We start from the raw sequence: 14410 nt of genomic DNA on the forward strand, positions 1-14410 counted from the left end.
TCATCACATGTTGTTGTTGTTGTGTTGTGGTCTTCATTCCGAAGACTGGTTTAATGCAACTTCCCACGCTACTCTGTCCTGTGCAAGCCTCTTCACCTGTGAATAACTTCAAATGGTTCAAATGGCTCTGAGCACTAAGGGACTTAACATCTGAAGTCATCAGTCCCCTAGACTTAGAACTACTTAAACCTAACTAACCTAAGGACATCACACACATCCATGCCCATGACCTGCGACCATAGCAGAAGCGCGGTTGCGAACTGAAGCGCCTAGAGCCGCTCGGCCACAGCTGCCGGCTGCTGTGAAGGAAACCAGGAGAAATTTGGAAGGTGAAGAAACAAAAACTTTGAGGTTTATCACTGAGATTGTACTCCTGTCAGAGACAGCAGAGGACTGCATTTGGCCGCTGCACTTGTTCATATGACCGCAAGTGTTAGCTCGGTCGTGTATCACAGATCAAGAAAGGTGGTAGTCAGAGGGAGAAATATCTGGAGAATGCAGTGGGTGGGGAAGAACTTCCCATTTCAACGTTTCCAAGTATGTTTTTACGGGAGTTTGGACATGGGGCCGTGCTCTGTCATGCTGCAAAATCATTTTTTCATGTCTGTCGCAGTAGTGTGGCCGTTTGTCTTCGCAGTGCTCGGCTCAAACACATCAATTGCTTTCGATAACGATCTCCTTTGATTGTCGGTTACAGTAGCATCGAAAGCTTTCCCCCTCTTTCACAACCATGCCGGTATTCACCATCAAAATTACCGTTCTTGAAGCATGGAAACAATTTTCTGCGAAGTTCTGTCACTAACAGGCGTCTCATCATAGGTCTTACCCGCTTTTTATGAGCCTCAGCCGCAGATTTCTTCATATCAAAGCAGAAAATTAAAACCTCCCGCAGATGACGAGAACTGGGCTCATAAGTTGACGTATTCAGTCGAGAATAACTTTATGATGCAATCAAAAATCGACTGATATTTTGATGGCGTTATGTTGACAAATGCCTAAGCTTACTGTATGACACTTACGACGAACGACTTGCGCCACTACTTTCCACCACTGCCGTCTATTGAAAAACGGCGGAAGCAAAGTTGTAGGCCTTGTAATTCCTGAGAATATTTCCACTAATGAGACATTAGTAAAATCATCACATCACTGGTGGGCAATCGTCCTTCGGTGTACCATTCCTTCGCTGTTTTCCTGTAGTGTTAAACTCATTCTAAACTTAAAGAATTGGTGAATTTCTATGACTTCCGCATGACAGCAAAGAACCGCTACACATTCTCCTCCCTCGTTGAAGACATTGTTTATGAAAGAATATAAGACCACACGAGTGCTCTTGTTTGGATGCTGGAAACGATTTGACGTCCGTATATATTATTTTCTTGGTGTTTATTTCGTTAACATTAGTGATAACCGACTCTTTGCTTTACATTTTATTATTTTCCACAGACCTGTAATTCTGTGGGAAACTACTGTTTGCTGCATAGCTCTGTCAACAATACCACAATAGATCAATTATTAACATGTGCGCCATTTAGCGTGTCTGTGAGGTGATGGATTTGTCGGCGAGGTAAGTCAATACCGTCTTATGGTTTAATTTTTTATGTTTAATTAGGCATGTTGGAGCACATGGAGTTTTCTTCCGAATGTTTCAGATTACTGCCTTTGTTGCATAATACGTTTTATTCGGAATCTTCTCTAATACATATGATGTGGGTTGTAAGTTCGAGATAAAGTTGCTGGCATCCATCTGAAGCCCATGGTTTCTGACTTGACACCCAATGCAATCTTTAGCAAATCCAACCGACTTGCAGGCAGTTTCAGAGCATTTATTAGTGTTCCATGACAAGTGCCGAACATTTTGTTTCACAACACATTAAACCTAGGCCTCCTTCTGTGGGTAATTTTGTGTTGGCGTAACCTGTCTCCAGCACGCCTGTTGGCAAAGAGGTTACGAGAAGATGGATAATAGGCGCTGAATAAAACGCGCCTATCAGGAGAGAGGCCAACGAGAAACTCGGAAACAACTTTCCGCCGCCGGCCGTTGTGGCTGAGCGGTTGTAGGCGCTTCAGTCTGGAACCGCGCGACCGCTACGGTCGCAGGTTCCCATCCTGCCTCGGGCATGAATGTGTGTGATGTCCTTAGGTTACTTAGGTTTAAGTAGTTCTAAGTCTAGGGGACTGACGACCTGAGATGTTAAATCCCATAGTGCTCAGAGCCATTTGAACCATTTCTTTTGAACTTTCCCCCAACGCCCTCTCGACCGCCGGTATTTAGATCGCCGCCGTTGGCCGGAGGGCAGCAGGCAGTAGCAATCGGGGTCTCGGTCTCAGCCAGCACATGGCGACCAGAGAAGTGTACATAGTGGGACATGTACACTCCTGGAAATTGAAATAAGAACACCGTGAATTCATTGTCCCAGGAAGGGGAAACTTTATTGACACATTCCTGGGGTCAGATACATCACATGATCACACTGACAGAACCACCGGCACATAGACACAGGCAACAGAGCATGCACAATGTCGGCACTAGTACAGTGTATATCCACCTTTCGCAGCAATGCAGGCTGCTATTCTCCCATGGAGACGATCGTAGAGATGCTGGATGTAGTCCTGTGGAACGGCTTGCCATGCCATTTCCACCTGGCGCCTCAGTTGGACCAGCGTTCGTGCTGGACGTGCAGACCGCGTGAGACGACGCTTCATCCAGTCCCAAACATGCTCAATGGGGGACAGATCCGGAGATCTTGCTGGCCAGGGTAGTTGACTTACACCTTCTAGAGCACGTTGGGTGGCACGGGATACATGCGGACGTGCATTGTCCTGTTGGAACAGCAAGTTCCCTTGCCGGTCTAGGAATGGTAGAACGATGGGTTCGATGACGGTTTGGATGTACCGTGCACTATTCAGTGTCCCCTCGACGATCACCAGTGGTGTACGGCCAGTGTAGGAGATCGCTCCCCACACCATGATGCCGGGTGTTGGCCCTGTGTGCCTCGGTCGTATGCAGCCCTGATTGTGGCGCTCACCTGCACGGCGCCAAACACGCATACGACCATCATTGGCACCAAGGCAGAAGCGACTCTCATCGCTGAAGACGACACGTCTCCATTCGTCCCTCCATTCACGCCTGTCGCGACACCACTGGAGGCGGGCTGCACGATGTTGGGGCGTGAGCGGAAAACGGCCTAACGGTGTGCGGGACCGTAGCCCAGCTTCATGGAGACGGTTGCGAATGGTCCTCGCCGATACCCCAGGAGCAACAGTGTCCCTAATTTGCTGGGAAGTGGCGGTGCGGTCCCCTACGGCACTGCGTAGGATCCTACGGTCTTGGCGTGCATCCGTGCGTCGCTGCGGTCCGGTCCCAGGTCGACGGGCACGTGCACCTTCCGCCGACCACTGGCGACAACATCGATGTACTGTGGAAACCTCACGCCCCACGTGTTGAGCAATTCGGCGGTACGTCCACCCGGCCTCCCGCATGCCCACTATACGCCCTCGCTCAAAGTCCGTCAACTGCACATACGGTTCACGTCCACGCTGTCGCGGCATGCTACCAGTGTTAAAGACTGCGATGGAGCTCCGTATGCCACGGCAAACTGGCTGACACTGACGGCGGCGGTGCACAAATGCTGCGCAGCTAGCGCCATTCGACGGCCAACACCGCGGTTCCTGGTGTGTCCGCTGTGCCGTGCGTGTGATCATTGCTTGTACAGCCCTCTCGCAGTGTCCGGAGCAAGTATGGTGGGTCTGACACACCGGTGTCAATGTGTTCTTTTTTCCATTTCCAGGAGTGTACTTCACCAGCAGTGAGGCTAACGTGGACTAATATTTAAGAGCTTGTACCACAACAACTAGCTTAAAGATAAGAAGCTTCTTGTTAATAAGGAACCCTGTTAATATATGTGTGCAGTTGTGTTGTAGACAGAGGATACGGCCACCAAACAACATCCTCTCCTTGCTTTCCATGGTACAACACTCGACAATGGCAATGAGACGACACAAAAGATTTCGTCAGCTAATCCCCGGCTACACGAAGTGACATATCATTGCAAATGTATCAGGCTATGCATTTTTTTATTTGTGCTGTATATTTTCTATCAGTGGATATGTCTATTGAAACATACACTATGTGATCAAAAGTATCCGGACACCTGGCTGAAAATGACTTAGAAGTTCGTGGCGCCCTCCATCGGTAATGCTGGAATTCATTATGGTGTTGGTCCATCCTTAGCCTTCATGACAGCTTCCACTCTCGCTGGCGTACATTCAGTTAGGTGCTGGAATGCTTCTTGGGGAATGGCAGCCCATTCTTCACGGAGTGCTGCACTGAGGAGAGGTATCGATGTCGGTCAGTGAGGCCTGGTACGAAGTCGGGATTCCAAAACATCCCAAAGGTGTTTAATAGGGCTCAGGTCGGGACTATGTGCAGGCCAGTCCATTACAGGGATGTTAATTTCATGTAACCACTCCGCCACAGGCCGTGCATTATGAACTGGTGCTCGATCGTGTTGCAATCGCCATTCCCGAATTATCCTTCAACAGTAGGAAACAAGAATGTGCTTCAAACATAAATGTAGGCCTGTGATGTGATAGTGCCACGCAAAACAACAAGGGGTGCAAGTCCCCTCCATGAAAAACACGACCACACCATAACACCACCGCCTTCAAATTTTACTGTTGGCACTATACATGCTAGCAGATGACGTTCACTGGGCATACGCGATACCCACACCCTGCCATTGGATCGCCACATTGTGTACCGAGATTCGTCACTCCACATAACGTTTTTCTAATGTTCAATCGTCCAATGTTTACGCTCCTTAGATCGCACTTATCGGCTTGATGTGTGGCTTATGAGCAGCCGCTCGAGCATGAAATCCAAGTTTTCTCACCTCCCGCCTAACTGTCATAGTACTTGCAGTGGATCCTGATGCAGTTTGGAATTCCCGTGTGATGGTCTGGATAGACATCTGCCTAATACACATTACGACCCTCTTCAACTGTCGGCGTCTCTGTAAGTCAGCAGACGAGGTCGGCCTGTACGCTTTTGTGCTGTACGTGTCCCTTCACGTTTCCACTCTACCATCACATCGGAAACAGTGGACCTAGGGATGTTTAGGAGTGTGGAAATCTCGCGTACAGACGTATAACACAAGTGGCACCCAATCACATGACCACGTCCGAAGTCCGTGAGTTCCGCGGAGCGCCCCATTCTGCTCTCTCACGATGTCTAGTGATTGCTGAGGTCGCTGATATGGAGTACTTGGCAGTAGGTGGCAGCACAATCCACGTAATATGAAAAATGTTTGTTTTTGGGGGTGTCCGGATACTTTTGATCACACAGGATATCATATTTTGGACAGGGCCAGAATGATGATTTAATTCTTTGAATGATATTCAATTACCTTGTACTGTTCGCTGTCAGAGAACCTGTTACTATTTCTACCATTTGTTAGGTATTAGCGTCAATTAGGTCACGCACGTTTTTCCTGTTTCCCAGGCAACATTTCCATTTTAACACATTCGGTAAAGGGACGTCAACGGAAAGTTACGTTTCACTGAGCCGAAAGAGATCTGTTTCATCGTTTTTGACAGTTGCCCCGCTGCTTCTTTGTAAATGACGTCCATTACAGCCGAGATTTATACAGCATGTTTCCATGCTACCATAAGTTACGGAAACATCGTCCTTGTAGGCGTTGACGGTGAACTGTCGTGTACCAATGTGTAATCCTAGTATGAAAGTGCTGATCGTACGGTTTAATGATGCTAAAGAGATGACGAAGAGTATAACGTGACTGATAGAAAGTTGGATGGGAATGCTTTTATAAGATGTGCGTTTATTTGCACCTTGTGATTTGGTAGCAGTGAATCTGCTCTCATTTGTGGAAATTTGAAATGCTGTAACACATTCCTTAGGTACTGATGACTGTCTTTATCGAAGGCTTTCTCGGAGTCTATATTCATTAGGCATAATGTTTGTGCCTGATGTTGGTAAGAGAAAAACGCCGTGTCTCTTAAAGAACAAATTCAATCTGTGATGCTTTTGTTAGGTACACTACACGTCTGCTCCACCCCGAGGATGCATGGAAGGTTTGTTTTAATTTTCCCACTACGAAACGGGATATGATTTTCGGGTCTTGCGTAACAACGTTACTGTTATTCTTTGTGGTTTCTTTTTCTTGGGGGCCAGTACGATTATTCCCTGTTCTTTTTTGGGGTATAAGTGGCCACAACGTTGTTTCCCCATCACTACTTAAATGAAATCTTTCTTGATGACAGGCCAAAAAGTTTTATAAATTCATGTTTATGATAATTTTTATTATTACATCTTCCAGTTCATCTTATTCGGGCATTACTTCCGAAAAAGTAATTGTAATTTCGCGTGATAAATACACGTCCAATCTTGTAGCAGCTGTGCTGTTCTGTTGTATCATCCGATGATCGTGCTCCATACAGCCTTTGGAAATGATCTTTTATCCCCCTGCCAAGTAATGTTTTACATCCCATCTGCAGACAGGACCTATATATGCAGACCTATATATCTCTGCATACATACTTTTCGTTCCATTGTAAGGGGTAAATGCTTCAATTCGCACCTGGTAGATGCCTGTAATCCTTGCATGTGATGATTTTCTCTTCTTGTTCGGTTTTCTGCAGCACTAATATTTTCTTTTTGAATATTTTGGTTATGGTTAGCTTGGTATTCTCTGTTACATCCCTTCGCTTGCAGTTTACGAGTTAGAAAGCAGTAATATGCGACTTTTTTCTCCTGTCATTTAGCCAGAAGGCTGCATTTTTATACACTCCTGGAAATGGAAAAAAGAACACATTGACACCGGTGTGTCAGACCCACCATACTTGCTCCGGACACTGCGAGAGGGCTGTACAAGCAATGATCACACGCACGGCACAGCGGACACACCAGGAACAGCGGTGTTGGCCGTCGAATGGCGCTAGCTGCGCAGCATTTGTGCACCGCCGCCGTCAGTGTCAGCCAGTTTGCCGTGGCATACGGAGCTCCATCGCAGTCTTTAACACTGGTAGCATGCCGCGACAGCGTGGACGTGAACCGTATGTGCAGTTGACGTACTTTGAGCGAGGGCGTATAGTGGGCATGCGGGAGGCCGGGTGGACGTACCGCCGAATTGCTCAACACGTGGGGCGTGAGGTTTCCACAGTACATCGATGTTGTCGCCAGTGGTCGGCGGAAGGTGCACGTGCCCGTCGACCTGGGACCGGACCGCAGCGACGCACGGATGCACGCCAAGACCGTAGGATCCTACGCAGTGCCGTAGGGGACCGCACCGCCACTTCCCAGCAAATTAGGGACACTGTTGCTCCTGGGGTATCGGCGAGGACCATTCGCAACCGTCTCCATGAAGCTGGGCTACGGTCCCGCACACCGTTAGGCCGTTTTCCGCTCACGCCCCAACATCGTGCAGCCCGCCTCCAGTGGTGTCGCGACAGGCGTGAATGGAGGGACGAATGGAGACGTGTCGTCTTCAGCGATGAGAGTCGCTTCTGCCTTGGTGCCAATGATGGTCGTATGCGTGTTTGGCGCCGTGCAGGTGAGCGCCACAATCAGGACTGCATACGACTGAGGCACACAGGGCCAACACCCGGCATCATGGTGTGGGGAGCGATCTCCTACACTGGCCGTACACCACTGGTGATCGTCGAGGGGACACTGAATAGTGCACGGTACATCCAAACCGTCATCGAACCCATCGTTCTACCATTCCTAGACCGGCAAGGGAACTTGCTGTTCCAACAGGACAATGCACGTCCGCATGTATCCCGTGCCACCCAACGTGCTCTAGAAGGTGTAAGTCAACTACCTTGGCCAGCAAGATCTCCGGATCTGTCCCCCATTGAGCATGTTTGGGACTGGATGAAGCGTCGTCTCACGCGGTCTGCACGTCCAGCACGAACGCTGGTCCAACTGAGGCGCCAGGTGGAAATGGCAAGGCAAGCCGTTCCACAGGACTACATCCAGCATCTCTACGATCGTCTCCATGGGAGAATAGCAGCCTGCATTGCTGCGAAAGGTGGATATACACTGTACTAGTGCTGACATTGTGCATGCTCTGTCGCCTGTGTCGCCGGCCGACGTGGCCGTGCGGTTAAAGGCGCTGCAGTCTGGAACCGCAAGACCGCTACGGTCGCAGGTTCGAATCCTGCCTCGGGCATGGATGTTTGTGATGTCCTTAGGTTAGTTAGGTTAAACTAGTTCTAAGTTCTAGGGGACTAATGACCTCAGCAGTTGAGTCCCATAGTGCTCAGAGCCATTTGAACCATTTTTGTTGCCTGTGTCAATGTGCCTGTGGTTCTGTCAGTGTGATCATGTGATGTATCTGACCCCAGGAATGTGTCAATAAAGTTTCCCCTTTCTGGGACAATGAATTCACGGTGTTCTTATTTCAATTTCCAGGAGTGTATATTTTCTGGGCACTAGATTTCCACCAGTCAGCCACATCACGAGAGAAATGTTTCCAGCTGACTAATGACTGTTAATGAGCATTCAATTTCCAGTATTCTCTACCCGTTACTTTTTTTTGATGAGGTTTAACTTTTACTCTAGTTTTTCAGAGAAGCTGATAGGGATGACGTCATAACTTTGCACATCAGTTCCCATTGTGCTACAGGCGTTGGATAAAAAGTAGTGGCAGCTTGGTTATAATTCATAGCAAACTTCTACATCTTCCTGATTACTCTGCTATTCACAATAAAGTGCCTGGCAGAGGGTTCAATGAACCACCTTCAAGCTGTCTCTCTACCGGTCCACTCTCGAACGGCACGCGGGAAAAACGAGCACTTAAATTTTTCTATGCGAGCCCTGATTTCTCTTATTTTATCGTGATGATCATTTCTTCCTATATAGGTGGGTGCCAACAGAATGTTTTCGCAACCGGAGGAGAAAACTGGTGACTGAAATATCATGAGAGGGTCCCGTCGCAACGAAAAACGCCTTTGTTTTAATGATTGCCACTCCAATTCACGCATCATGTGTGTGACACTATCTCCCCTATTTCGCGATAATACAAAACGAGCTGCCCTTCTTTGTACTTTTTCGAGGTCATCCGTCACTCCCACCTGATGCGGGTCCCATACCGCACAGCAATACTCCAGAATAGGGCGGACAAGCGCGGTGTAAGCAGTCTCTTTACGAGGTGCATTCAAGTTCTAAGGCCTCCGATTTGTTTTATAATTAACTACTCACCCGAAATCGATGAAACTGGCGTTACTTCTCGACGTAATCGCCCTGCAGACGTACACATTTTTCACAACGCTGACGCCATGATTCCATGGCAGCGGCGAAGGCTTCTTTAGGAGTCTGTTTTGACCACTGGAAAGTCGCTGAGGCAATAGCAGCATGGCTGGTGAATGTGCGGCCACGGAGAGTGTCTTTCATTGTTGGATAAAGCCAAAAGTCACTAGGAGCCAGGTCAGGTGAGTAGGAAGCATGAGGAACCACTTCAAAGTTGTTATCACGAAGAAACTGTTGCGTAACGTTAGCTCGATATGCAGGTGCGTTGTCTTGGTGAAACAGCACACGCGCAGCCCTTCCCGGACGTTTTTGTTGCAGTGCAGGAAGGAATTTGTTCTTCAAAACATTTTCGTAAGATGCACCTGTTACCGTAGTGCCCTTTGGAACGCAAAGGGTAAGGATTACGCCCTCGCTGTCCCAGAACATGGACACCATCATTTTTTCAGCACTGGCGGTTACCCGAAATTTTTTTGGTGGCGGTGAATCTGTGTGCTTCCATTGAGGTGACTGGCGCTTTGTTTCTGGATTGAAAAATGGCATCCACGTCTCATCCATTGTCACAACCGACGAAAAGAAAGTCCCATTCGTGCTGTCGTTGCGCGTCAACATTGCTCGGCAACATGCCACACGGGCAGCCATGTGGTCGTCCGTCAGCATTCGTGGCACCCACCTGGATGACACTTTTCGCATTTTCAGGTCGTCATGCAGGATTGTGTTTACAGAACCCACAGAAATGCCAGCTCTGGAGGCGATCTGTTCAACAGTCATTCGGCGATCCCCCAAAACAATTCTCTCAACTTTCTCGATCATGTCGTCAGACCGGCTTGTGCGAGCCTGAGGTTGTTTCGGTTTGTTGTCACACGATGTTCTGCCTTCATTAAACTGTCGCACCCACGAACGCACTTTCGACACATCCATAACTCCACCACCACATGTCTCCTTCAACTGTCGATGAATTTCCATTGGTTTCACACCATGCAAATTCAGAAAACGAATGATTGCACGCTGTTCAAGTAAAGAAAACGTCGCCATTTTAAGTATTTAAAACAGTTCTCATTCTCGCCGCTGGTGGTAAAATTCCATCCGCTGTACGGTGCTGCCATCTCTGGGACGTATTGGCAAGGAACGCGGCGTCATTTTAAAACAATGCCCATGTTTCTATCTCTTTCCAGTCCGGAGGAAGAAAATCGGAGGCCTTCGAACTTGAATGCACCTCGTAGTATACCTGTTGCACCTTCATTGACAGACGTTCACCGTATTACATGCCGTCAGAATAATCGTTCTGCATATCCATTAGTTCCCCAAAAATGGTTCAAATGGCTCTGAGCACTATGGGACTCAACTGCTGAGGTCATTCCCCTAGAACTTAGAACTAGTTAAACCTAACTAACCTAAGGACATCACAAACATCCATGCCCGAGGCAGGATTCGAACCTGCGACCGTAGCGGCCTTGCGGTTCCAGACTGAAGCGCCTTTAACCGCACGGCCACTTCGGCCGGCTATATTAGTTCCCCTACAGAGATGGAAGGCGTCGTACACCGCCAGCGCATCCATCTCTGCCAATGCGTCACAAGGACCGCCCTATGACAGGGATGACGTATTCTCTTGTGTTGTAGCACATGCCACGACGTAGTTCCTTCATTTTGACGAACAAGTCATAATCGCATGGACTCATATCGGGTGAATATGGTGGATGTTCCGATGTATCCTTACGATGTATCCCACCCTCACGTGCGCAGGAGCTTTTGCATGGGGTTCGCCATGTGGCATCGTGCATTGTCATGAAAGATGATGGGATGCAGTGGCAGAAGGACACATTGTTCTGCCCTCCCACCACGCACATTGTTCATGCTTCCTGAACATACTGTTACGGCGTTAGAACAGGCCTCCCGCACTTTCAGACAGTACACACTGCAACTGACTCAGACACTGTCGCCACCGATCGCCACCGATGACTGCACTATTTCAGCTGACTTTCAGCTATCAGCTACAGACAGCGTGCATGCCGCCTGTCATATACCATTCATGTTACGGCAGTCTTACCACTACTTTTTTATCCAGCCCATGTAATATTCGCGCAAACGAAGTTGACACTCGTCGCGGTGGCTGATGGAAGCAACTGTAAATGGCAAGTGCCTTTACGATCGCTCTCATCAACCAGAGCGTGTCGCTTGCACGTGTAATATACCAGGTGTAGTGTGAAACCGAAATTGCCCCATAGACGGTCCCATCCGCCAGTGTAGGGTCCGTGACACCGCGTCTGCAGCGCCTTCTGCTTCTCGTAACAGCTGACGACGAGTGTCAACACACCGTAACCTAAGTTCCATACATCGGTATCTGTTTCAAACACGTAAACGTGTTGAGTTTTGTGCCTACGAACTACGTACGATTTTCGGGCATTGGTTTTCTGTTATCATTTGAAGAAAACTGCTGCAGAATCGCATCGAATACTTGCCGGAGCTTTGTGCGAACATACTCTTGGGATAACACAGTTTATCGAGTGGTTCAGAAAATTCAAAAGTGGTGATTTTGACGTGAGAAACGAGCGCGGGAAACCACCGAAAAAGCTCGAAGACAACGAATTGCAGGCCTTACTGGATGAAGATGATACTTAGACTCAACAGGAACTCGTGGAACAATTGGATGCGACGCAGAAAGCCGTTTCTCTTCGGTTTAGAGCTATAGGAAAGGTGCAGAAAGTGAGAAAATGACTTCCTCATGAACTGAATGAAATACAGCAAGCAAACCGAAAGACTACTTGTGAATTGCAGCTCGCCAGATACAAAAGAAAATCGTTTTTCCGTCGGATAGGGACAGGTAATGAAAAATGGATATATTTTGAGGATCATAACCATCGTAAATTGTGGGTGCATCTAGGCAAACCATCGGCATTCACTGCAATATCAAAACGCTTTGGAAAGAAGACAATGCTCTGTGTTTGCTGGGATCAGAAGCGTGTCATCTATTACGCGCTGCTAAAACCTGGTGAAACGGTTAACAATGATCGAAACCAACAGCAAATGATCGATTTAAATCGTGTATTACTCGAAATATTTAATAGGGAGTTGTTTATGGTGTGGCCAGCCGGGGTGGCCGAGCGGTTCTAGGCGCTACAGTCTGGAACCGCGCGACCGCTACGGTCGCAGGTTCGAATCCTGCCTCGGGCATGGGTGTGTGTGATGTCCTTAGGTTAGTTAGGTTTAAGTAGTTCTAAGTTCTAGGGGACTGATGACCTCAGAAGTTAAGTCCCATAGTGCTCAGAGCCATTTGAACCATTTTTTTGTTTATGGTGTCTATTTTTCTTAAGACGTGGAATAACATTATTTGTAGAACCAAATTCTAATTTAGTAACATATATGTGACTGCATTGTGGGAAATAATGGAGTGAGAAGATAAATTTCTCCAGCTTTAATATACCATTTATCTATAATCCCTATGTTGCCTTCATTGGAATGACAATAAAATTTGCACATATTTTACACACAAATAACTAAATGTCTAGGTAGAGAGGACAAATACTGTTTTTTAGTCCTGATTGGATGGTGTATTTCTATACAGGTAAACCACTCAGAACTACAGTGGTGCAACATGTATGTTTTATTCTGGAAATCTTTAATAGGGAATGGTTTAAGCTGACTGTTTTTCTTGAAACATGCAGATAATATTATTTTTAGGAACCAATCATAATTTATTTATAAATATTTGACTGATTTGTGGAGAAGAATGTCCTGGATTGAGAAAACATACACTGAAGAGCCAAAGAAACTGGTACACCTGCCTAATATCGTGTAGGGCCCCCGCGAGCACGGAGAAGTGCCGCAACACGACATGGATTGGACTCGCTGGAGGGAACTGACACCATGAATCCTGCAGCGCTGTCCATAAATCCTTAAGAGTACGAGAGGGTGGAGATCTCTTCTGAAGAGCCCGTTGCAAGACACTCATATACACTCAATAATGTTCATGTCTGCGGTGTTTGGTGGACAGCGGAAGTGTTCAAACTTAGAAGAGTGTTCCTGGAGCCACTCTGTACAATTCTGGAAGTGGGGGTGTCGCATTGTCCAGCTGGGATTTCCGAAGTCCGTCCGAATGCACAATGGACGCGAATGGATGCAGGTGATCCGACGGGATGCTTACGACGTGTCAGCTGTCAGAATCGTATCTAGACGTATCAAGGGTCCCATATCACTCCAATTGCACGCGCGCCATACCATTACAGAGCCTACACTAGCTTCAACAGTCCCCTGCTGACATGCAGGGTCCATGGATTCATGTGGTTGTCTCCATACCCCATCCGCTCGATACAAATTGAAACGAGACTCGTCCGACCAGGCAACATGTTTCCAGTCATCAACAATCCAATGTCGGTGTTGACGGGCTCAGGCGAGGCGTAAAATGGCTCTGAGCACTATGGGACTTAACATCTATGGTCATCAGTCCCCCTAGAACTTAGAACTACTTAAACCTAACTAGCCTAAGGACATCACGCAACACCCAGTCATCACGAGGCAGAGAAAATCCCTGACCCCGCCGGGAATCGAACCCGGGAACCCGGGCCCGGGAAGCGAGAACGCTACCGCACGACCACGAGCTGCGGACGCGAGGCGTAAATTTTCGTGTTCTGCAGTCATCAAGGATACAGCAGTCGGCCTTCAGTTCGTAGAGCCCATATAGATGATGTTTCGTTGAATGGTTCGCAGGCTGACACCTGTTGATGGCCCAGCATTGAAACCTGCAGCAATTTGCATAAAGGTTGCACTTTTGTCATGTTGAACGATTTTCAGTCGTCGTTGGTTCTTGTAGGATCTTTTTCCGGCCGCAGCGATATCGGAGGTTTGATGTCATACCGTATTCCTGATATTCACGGTACACTCGTGAAACGGTCGTTCGGGAAAAATCTCCACTTCATCGTTACCTCGGAGATGCTGTGTCGCATCGCTCGTGCGCCGACTGTAACACCACGTTTGAACTCACTTAAATGTTGATAACCTGCCATTGTAGCAGATGCAGCCGATCTAACAACTGCACCAGACACTTGTTGTCTTATATAGGCGTCACCGACCGCAGCGTCGTATTCTGCCTGTTTATATGAGGGTCACTCCAAAAGAAATGCACACTATTTTTGTTAAAATCCATCTTTT

At 47.7% G+C, this 14410-nt stretch overlaps 1 protein-coding gene across 1 annotated transcript in view; it reads left to right on the forward strand.

Moving 5' to 3' along the window:
• The window catches only part of LOC126262316 (venom dipeptidyl peptidase 4-like), a 315546-nt gene that overhangs the window by 29820 nt on the left and 271316 nt on the right, over nucleotides 1-14410 (forward strand). The window lies entirely within an intron of this gene.

Source organism: Schistocerca nitens, chromosome 6, assembly GCF_023898315.1.
Source record: "Schistocerca nitens isolate TAMUIC-IGC-003100 chromosome 6, iqSchNite1.1, whole genome shotgun sequence".
Taxonomy (NCBI): domain Eukaryota; kingdom Metazoa; phylum Arthropoda; class Insecta; order Orthoptera; family Acrididae; genus Schistocerca; species Schistocerca nitens.